This window comes from Hermetia illucens, chromosome 3, assembly GCF_905115235.1.
Source record: "Hermetia illucens chromosome 3, iHerIll2.2.curated.20191125, whole genome shotgun sequence".
NCBI classification, from domain to species: Eukaryota; Metazoa; Arthropoda; class Insecta; order Diptera; family Stratiomyidae; genus Hermetia; species Hermetia illucens.
This window is the reverse complement of record NC_051851.1, coordinates 16577566-16584850: the sequence shown is the minus strand read 5'-3', so window position 1 is coordinate 16584850 and position 7285 is coordinate 16577566.

Here is a 7285-nt window from a genome sequence, read left to right as displayed (position 1 = left end):
ATGTTTCCCACTTCCAGATGTTTCAGCTTTGCATCTGGTATTAAGTGTTCTCCCAGATGTATCGACCTACTTTGCACAAGTGCCGGACACTGTCCCAGGACGTGCATAGAGGTTTCGTCCTCCTCCTCACAGAACCTGCAAGCAGTGTCCGTAGATATACCTAGCTTCCCTAGGTGATAGTTCAGCCAACAATGACCAGTGAGAATTCCCACTATGATTCGGAGGTTCTTTTTGGTGAGGTTTAAGCAATCCTTTGTGCGCATGGGTTCGTATCCGCCAATAAGCACCCTGGACTGCTCCATCCCTGGTAGGTCCGCCCAATATAGTTCCCTCAACCGTTTCTCTTCGTTTCTTAGATTCATAGCCATGAAACCGTTTCCGATTCCACAGAAGGGTTCTGGCCCGTGTAAAGGCATCCCTGCTCCCTTCTTGGCTAGTTCATCCGCTGCCTCATTGCCTTCCAACCCAGCATGGCCTGGATGGAACCCAAAGTATCCAGACCTTGTTGGACGAGCCGAGTGTATTCAGTCTCTCAAGGCATGCCCATACCAGTTTAGAGTTCACCTGGTTGGACCTAAGTGGCTTGATCGCTGCTTGGCTATCGGTGAGAATAGCTATGTTCTGCCCTCTGTAGTTCCTTTGCAGATTAAAGGAGGCACATTTGTCTATAGTGTAAATTTCCGCCTGGAATATGCTAGTGTACCTGCCCATTGGCTCAAAGTACATTTTCCTTGGACCATGACACCGGCACCCGCTCCCTCTGCTGTGAGGGATCCGTCAGTGTACCAAGTAATCAGTTGCTGGTTTAAGCCGTATGTTGCAGCCACGCTCTCCCAGTTTGCCTTGTTACTCCAACGTGTTTCAAACTTCTTATTGAAGTGAAACCTCGTTGTCATGTTGTCCCTCGGTATCAGTAATTCGGGATACCGCCTAGAAAGGATATCAATCTTCCTTCGATTTAGGCAGCTCCCCGCCTCACTCATACTACCGGCCATCCTGAATATTGATCTCCTTGCCTGCATCTGTATGTGCAGATGGAGAGGGGTTAATCCCAGAAGGACCTCCAGAGATGCCGTTGGGCATATCCTCATTGCCCCACTGATACACACGCAAGCCAGCCTTTGGAGCTTATGTGATTCCCTGGCTTGTGTGCTGAGTTGGGTTCTTTCTGCCCAGATTACCGCTCCATAGGTAGTCATTGGCCTTACTATTGCAGTATATATCCAAAGTAGTATCTTCGGGCTGTAACCCCATTTTTTTCCTGCTATGGATCTGCAAATCATCAGAGCCCTCGTGGCTTTTCGACAAGTGTTTCCGACATGTGTCTTCCAGAGTAATTTTTGGTCTAGCGTGATTCCCAAATATTTGACCTCTGTTTCTCGTTTCACCTCCATATCATGTACTGTTATGGCTTTCAGGTGATCCAGCTTACGCCTCCTAGTGAATGGTACTATGGTGGTTTTGGTTGGGTTGATCCGCAGTCCCACCTTCCTGCACCAGGCACTAGTAACCCTTAATCCAGTTTGTATTCTATCACATAGGGTATCTTCATATTTGCCCCTACAGATTAGAACAATGTCATCCGCGTAGCCCTGGACTTGTATTCCAGTATTAGTTAACACGTCCAGGAGTTCATCCACTACCATACTCCACATCAGCGGCGATAGTACTCCACCCTGTGGACAGCCTGGAGTGGTGTTCATGATAATAGAATTTGTACCTGTTTGTACCTCTATTTGTCTGCTTTCTAGCATTTTGCGCATCCAGAGTGCCAGGGTGTTTCCCACTCCTTTGCGGCTCAGGGCATCCTGTATCTCTGTGTGCGATGTGTTATCGAATGCTCCTTCGATATCCAAAAACGCGCACAGTGCAATTTCTTTTGTTTCTATGGCGTCCCGTAGTACCTCTGTCAGCTGATACAGAGCAGTTTCAGTTGACCGTCCTGCCCGGTAAGCATGTTGACAGTGATGTAGGGGATTACGCTTTAGAACGTTAGTTCTAATATAGTTGTCTATGACCTTCTCCACCGTTTTGAGTACGAACGATGTTAGGCAAATTGGTCTGAAAGATTTAGGGTGAAAAGGATCCTTTTTACCCGCTTTCGGAATAAAGACCACTTTTGCCCGTCTCCATGCCCTTGGTATGTAATCCAGTGCTATGCTCCCCCTTACCACCCTCAGAAGATACTCTAAGATAATTCTTAGGCCTCTCTGGATAAGTGCTGGGAAAATGCCATCTACTCCGGGAGATTTCATTGGTTGAAAAGTTCTCACTGCCCATCTTAGCCTAGCTTCTGAGCATACCTCTTTTGCTAGTTTCCAGCTCTCTTTCCTTCCCCTTTTATTCGTTGTTGAGGTGTCAGGTAGATTGTTGTCGCCTGCCGCCGAGAGGTAGGACCCCGCGAAATGAGTTCTGAGAAGCAGGTGTACCCTGTCCTCCTCATTCTCGGTGAATGTCCCATTTTCCTGTTTCAAGCAGACAGAAGATATTGCTTCTGTGATCTGTTCAATCCCAATCCCCAATCACAATGACGATTGTGTTGAGGTCTTCCACCACCGTTTCTAATTCCAATTCGCTCCTGATGTCACCGCCCCCTTGAAGGTGGGCAATGTTGTTGCTCAGGTGCGTTGTGTAGGATTCCCAATCCGTTCTCTTGGTATTCCTTATTATTCTTTTTATTTCGAAGTCACCCTCAATGTCGAATCTGACTATCCTGTGATCAAACATTGAGGGTTCATCCGACACCCTCCAATTCCTGACCATCCCGTTCATTAGGGTATTTCCTAGAGTTATATCTAGTACCTCTTGTCTGGTGCTGGTCACAAATGTTGGAGTGTTCTCTACGTTGTATATTTCTAACTTATTACTAAGAATAAATTCGAGAAGGTACTCACCTCTACGATTAGTGTCGCTGCTTCCCCACACTTCGTGGTGGGCGTTGGCATCGCAGCCGAGAAGAAGTGGTAACGCCCTCTCCTCGCAATACTCCGTCAGCTTTGCGACTTGTTCCGGTGGAGCCCGGCTCTCGTCTCCTGGGAAGTATCCCGATGCTACAACTGCCTCTCGAGTGCTCCTCCCGGCTTCCAATGAGACTTGGATAGCCACAAGGTCCCCGGTTAAGAACTCTGAAAGACATATGTATTTTAAATTACGTTTGGGAATTATGCAAGCTCTTGGTTTTTCACAAGAGGAGTCCCAAATTATCTGCACGTCTCCTCCTTGCAGACCGCGAATCTGCCCCCGGTACACCCAGGGCTCCTGAGCCAGCACTATTCCAATGTTCTACTTGGAATTTGCCTTTAACTAAAATAGTCCAATTCTTTGCAAACCACAATTTTTAAGTACACCGGAACATAGACTAGGTTTTTACAATCAATACTCGATAGATTTAATCATTAGACTTTATTAATTAATTTATTTTAAGAATCAGTAAGAATGAAGAAAGAGTGAAGTGACTATTTACACGTTAGAGGCAGAAGAGAATTATCTCGCTTCATGTGTTTCTTTTCTGCCCGTAACTCATGGCACACTTTTCTCGCTAGTCTTCCACTCCCGTGGCGAGCCCTACAAAGTGGATAGTTCCGCGCCATCTATTTGTTCGCATTCGCAACATTCGAAATAAATTTCGAATGCTGCGAATCCTGCCGCGCCACATGCCCTTGCAATCAATGCAGATGCAGCTCTCGCATGGTGGAGGTTTATCTGGGCTATCCTAGTGCTGGCCATTGGCTCCGTTATTGTTTGGAGCTCTTTTTCACTGTCGGAGTGTCACCCTCCTCCTCCGACATGGCGCTTTCCTGCGCGTCGCTGTCCACCCCGAGCCCTAGGAGTCCTAGGTCTAGGTCGTCCAGCTTCTTCTCTTCACTGGGCAGCAGGTCTATTTCCCTGGTTGATCCAGTTCTTTCCGCCTCTATGGCTTCCGCGACTTCTTCAGGGACCCGGGTAAGTTTTCCACCCGATGCCTCCTCTGAGGTCTCTTTCCTTGGCTTTTCCTTGTGCACATGCACGGGTATGTTGCCAAATCGGTAGTTGATATGACAACTCCGACGTTTAATTGCCTCCAGGGATCGGTCATCTACCCCGATCGTGAGGAGTTTACCCTTTCCCTCCACCTTGCTTCTGAAGACTCTCCATAGTCGAGTATGAAGGTCTTCATTCTGAGCAATTAGGAGTCTCAAAAGGTCTTCTGTTTCTATTGCCGCGGCCTTTGGCAGAAAAACTGTCACCATGTGGGCTCCTGGTATATTATCCCCAGCACATGTTGACAGTTCTACCCCTTCCCAGCCTGGCAATCTAGGAATTATGGTTCTAACCCATTCTGCGGTGCTTTCCGTCGCGCAGTCCACCAGTATAAGGCCTGGTCGAAAGCGTATCCCGGTGAACACCCGTTTCGACGTCCAACCCTTGATCATCTGCTTGACGACAAGTTCCTCAATGGTTTCCTGTTCCTCCCGAGTGAGTATTTGCTCGGGAAACCTTTTTGACAGTATGGCCAGTCGAAAGCCCTTGACCGCACTAGCATAGCTAATGCCGAGCTTCCTGGGTCCTGTCTTCACTCCTGACCTGCCCGGGTTTTCTCCTCCCGTGGGTTCAGGTCTGGATTTTTTGGGAGCATTCCCTTCATGCGGGCTGATCTCTGCTGCTCCCCGCTTTCTCGGCTCCGGTAGAGATGGCTTAGGTCTGTCCTGAGCCTTCTTAAGGGCCTCTTCTGGTTTCAGGCCTTCCTTCAGATAGCGCAGGTACCATTTAATCCCGGCGCCACTGAGACCTGTCTCCTTCCTGAAGTCTGTTATATTTATCTCAGACATGCTTTTGCTGGTCCCTGCTCTTTGAGCAGTGGTGTTCGTTGGCTGTAGTCCACGCAGTATACCAATGCTCACCTTGGATCCACTGCTTGACGTCCCAACTTCTCCCTTCTTGGGTGTAGTCACCTGGCTCTCAGTAATTCGGAGACGTGCCTCCGCCTGATTAACCAGTTTTGGTACGGTACGGGGCCCCGCTTTTTTGGTTTTTGTTTTCTTTTCTAGTTTTGTAGAGGAGAAGGTCTAAATGTGGCCCCCCCTTTTGTTTTTCGAGCATGAAAAGAAAAATGAAGATCGGCATGTCAAGTTTCATGTGCTATGCATTTCAATATTCTCCTGGTCATTGATTCGTAACGAAAAAACATGATAAAATTCCATATATTTTTAACAAAATCGTATATTTCGACGTATCCAAAATTTTGGTTTTGATGTAAAGTGTGGGTAATATGGCACCCAGGGGGCCATATTGGAAGTATGAAAAATTCTTTAAAAAATATTCTCCAAAACTACAATTAAGTAAAAAATAAACAATAAATTACCTTCTTTTCTTAAAATTAAGTAAATCCATTAATAAAAAAATAATAATGAACATAATAAAAACGAAATCAAGATAAAATACATATAAAATAAAGTTATCGGCAAAAATCGCAAATATAATAATCTCCTTCGTTTCCCGCACAAACGCAATGAGCCCATAAATTGCATCCCTGGCATTGAATCCTCTCCTCCCCTTGTTGGTCATTTGAATACCTTGCATCACAAAATAAGCATTCTGCATCTAAGCTCGTTGGTATTTTATCATTTGAAGGTCCTTCGTCGAAGCTGTCGGATTGTGTGTCTAAATGATTTTCATCTTGATGTACCTGCCAGGTGTGTTCTATATGCAGAAGAAGTGAGTACTTTTGGTGTGGTACGTTTTCGCCCTCGATTCGAAGTTTTATTTTTAGGTTTTGGTATTGGTTGAATAATTTCTGGTGAAACTATGATGTTTAACTGATGATGCAACAACTCATCTCTTTACGATGCAGTCAAATTTTCCTGTGTGTTGCTCCCTGGGCGGTTTTCGGAAGTGTTTTCATCGTTATAAACTTGAGCTTCTGCTAAAAAATCTGCGTCAGAAAAAATACGCGGATTAAAGGGGTAGATTCCGCTGACGCGAAATCCATTTGCAGCGATTTCTCCTGTTGAGCTTCGTAGATAGGCTCGACCAATCAATTCGGCGATATCGTAGGGTTTAAGCAACCGATCGGAATGTAACAAGAAATTTCGGATTTCTTCACTATAATAGGTTTTTAGTGCCCCCATAAAGGTTTTATCCGGGGCTGCAATTTATGCGTGGTGTGAGGTGGAAGAGTAACTATTGTTACATAGTTCTCATGAGCTAACTCCAGAAGTTCAATGTTACGAGTGTGGCTGTAATGCCCGTCGAGTATTAACAGTACAGGCGACTCCTTAGTTGGATTTGTTTTAGAAAGAAAATTACGAAACCAATCGGTGAATAAATTCGTTTGAATCCAGCCGGATGGGTGGACTTTGCCGATAGCACCATGCGGAGCTCCTTTCATAAGTATATCGGAATAATTTTTTCTGGGGAAAATCATCATGGGTGGTATAAAAAACCCGGAAACATTCATACAGCAAACCACGGTCATCAATGATCCTCGTTCCGCCGCAGTTAAAGCACCTATTTGTTTTTTGCCTTTCTTCCCAATTATTTGAGGAACTTTAGATTGAACTATTGTCAGCCCGGTCTCGTCAACGTTGAAAATGCGATCAGGAGGGTATCGAATTTTTTCCATTTCCGCCTTCAAAATCTCAAAAAATTCCTTTACTGCCTCACAGTTAAAGCCTTGAACGCGGGCAAAAGATTTCCTAATGGTTTCCTTAAAGAAAGTTCGTGTTTGTGTCTTCGTAGAAAAAGGTCTAACCACGAACGCCCTGCTATTTCCTTTGTAAAATTGTTGGGTATGTTATTTTTCAAAGCTAACTGATAGGCCATTCGCCGAACATCTATTCGTGTTAGACCATAGTATTTCGCTTCCATTAGAAGAATATACTCCACGAGTTTCTTTTCTATATTAGGTGGAAGTACAGTTTTCCTGCCTAGCGGTTTTTCAACAATTTTTTCAGACTCTCCTAGATCGTGCACCAACCTTCTTAATGTAGTCCTTGGTACGCCAAACATTTTTACGGCTTTTTTGTAACCCATCGTCTTACTCCTGACTGCATCTATAGCTTTTTTCATTTGTTTCGGGTCCCATGTTTTCCTCTTTTTGGCTACGGTTAACATAATGCTGTTCCGGGGCATTTATAGGAAACAATACAGCAATCTTTAATACTTTTGTGTTTCAAACATCGATTATGGCCCCCGGAGGCCATAATCGAAACCGAACGGGGGGCCATATTAGACTTATGCAATCACAGAAAAAAAAAAGCAAAAAATAAAACGAAAAGTAAGCCGTGCTTCAGCATTACCTTGATAT